This window comes from Rattus rattus, chromosome 2 (genome assembly GCF_011064425.1).
Source record: "Rattus rattus isolate New Zealand chromosome 2, Rrattus_CSIRO_v1, whole genome shotgun sequence".
Taxonomy (NCBI): Eukaryota; Metazoa; Chordata; class Mammalia; order Rodentia; family Muridae; genus Rattus; species Rattus rattus.
Window position 1 is genome coordinate 70,842,585 of NC_046155.1, and position 2,567 is coordinate 70,845,151.

Genomic DNA, 2,567 nt, shown 5'->3' on the forward strand with positions numbered 1-2,567 from the left:
TGGGAGGAGCTAGACCAGAACTAGTCCATTATTAACTTACTTATGTGTGTGCTTCCCATTTTCCAGGCACAACTGGGGACTGGAAGAATAACTTCACAGTAGCCCAAGTTGAAGCCTTCAATAAAGTGTTCTAGGAGAAAGTAGCTGGTTTCCCTCCAGGGATGTTCCCATGGAAATATATTTTCAAGAGTTTTAAATATTTTTGTGAACACTAATGTTTATGTTTCTGTTGTTCTATACCTGAAAAATTGAATGTAGTCATTGAATAAATCCTGTTGTGGAATTGTGAAAGTGATTTTTTAAGGACAGTGTTAATAATACTAGTAGTATCAACTGTGGTGGTGGTGGTGGTGGTGGTGATGGTGGTGGTGGTGGTGGTGGTGGTATGTGTACGTTTCTGTTTGTATTGCCTTCATAGGCCAGAAGAGTGTACTGGTACTAGGGACCTGCAGTTTCATGAAGCTGTAAACTTCCTTCTTTGGGTCCTAGAAACTGATCTCAGGTCCTCTGCCTAAGCAATACAGTACTACTAATATCTCTCCATTTTTGAGAGTCATCTCTTTAGCCTAGAATCATGGAGTCTTGAGTCATCAAATATTTGCTACTTTATTAATGTTTTGTTGTGTATTATCAGAAAATTCCAATTTACTTACTAGAATTCCAGCTTTAAAACATTATCTTTTCATACATAAGTTATTTATTTGGGGTTTTATTTACTGAGAATGGACATGACAAAAGCTTCTAAGCGTGATGCTATGGAAACTAAACAGGTATTACTCAGTATTTATGTGTTTATCTTACTTTGTACAAATACAACCTTAAATTTTGCTGAACAAACATGTATGTGTATACTTAGTTTTTTTTCATTTATTTATTTACTTATTTATTCACTTTACATGCTGGTTGCAGCCATCTCCTCTCCTCTTCATCCCACACTCATAACTTCCTCCCTCTGTTTCCTCTCCTCTCCTCTCCTCTCTCTCTCTCCTCTCCTCTCCTCTCCTCTCCTCTTCTCTTCTCTTCTCTTCAAGGAAGGGGGCTCTCCCATCCACCATCCCAGGGATGAACCCACCATGGAAAATCACATCAGGACTAAGTGCATCCTCTCCTCCTAAGGCCAGAGAAAGCACTCCAACTATGGGAAAGCGATCCAAAGGCAGGCAAAAGAGTCCAAATCAGAGTCAGCCCCTGCTTCAATTGGTTTTCATGAGACTCATATGAAGACTAAGATTCATAACAGCTACACTCCCCCAAACTCAATTCTCCACAAGAAAGAACACACAACACAATAACCTCTGATCCAGTTGATAAGGTATAATTGCCCACCTAAACATACAAAGCTGTGTACACATCCATCCCTTAAGAATCTCAACATCAGCCTTTAAGTTCTCTTCATGATTTCTCTTTCAGTCTGCTTCAGTCTCCCCACCCTTCACAGCCCCCTTTCTGTTACAGTCTCCTCCTCTTCCATAAAACTTTTCTTTTGCCCCTCCTTCCTTCTTCTTCAATGACAGACTTTTGCTTGTACCTGCCTATACGTAAGTGATGATATCATCTTACAGGGTGGGTCTCAGGTTGGCCTGTGTTGGTTTGCCATTCCATCAAACTTTTCTGGGTTGAAGGTTTAGTGGGTAGGCTGGTAACCCATGCCCTTCATTGGAATTCTTTCCTGGCTACAGGAGGTGGCCACTCCAATCTTCATGCCCCCATGTAAGGAGAATCAGATAGAGTCACTCTCACATCCTCCCAGGAATCTCTCCCATTCCAGGTGTCCAGCTTGTTTCAGAGTTGCTCCATTACCACCAATTTCTCTTTTTCCTTGCAGCCCTCTACTTCAAACCCTGAACTCCCCATACTTGATTTTCTCCCCAAACCTAAGCCACAGCACATCTCCCACACAATTTCCTCTTTCCATTTACTTTTGATGTCTATTTTATTTCCCCTTCTGACTGAGAATCCAGCATCCTCCCTTGAGTCGTCCTGTTACTTAATTTTTTGGGAATCTGTGAATTGTAACATGGTTATCCTGAACTTTATGATTAAAATCCAATTATAAGAGAGTACATATCATTTTTGTCTTTCCACGTCTGGGTTACCTCACTTAAGATGATCTTTCCAGTTATATTTATTTGCATGCAAATTGCATAATGTGTTTGTCTTTAATAGTGGAATAGCATTCCATTGTTTAAATGTACCACATTTTTGTATCCATTCTTCCTTTGAGAGTCATCTAGATTGTTTTGACTTTCTGTCTATTATGAAATAAAGCATCTATAAATATAACTGAACAAATGTTCTTGTCATATGGTGGAGCATCTTTTGGATATCTATCCAGGAGTAGTGAAGCTGCATCTTGAGCTAGAACTATTCCAAAATTTTTGAGAAACTGGCAAATTGATTTTCAAAGTGGCAGTAGAAGTTTGCAGTCTCCCAAGCAATAAAAAAGTGTTCCCTTTGTCCCACTTCCTCAACTTCATGAGCTTTCCCTCGAGTTTTTGAACTTAGCCATTCTAATGAGTGTAAAATAGAATCTCAGAATCGTTTTTTATTTGCATTTTCTTGATGAT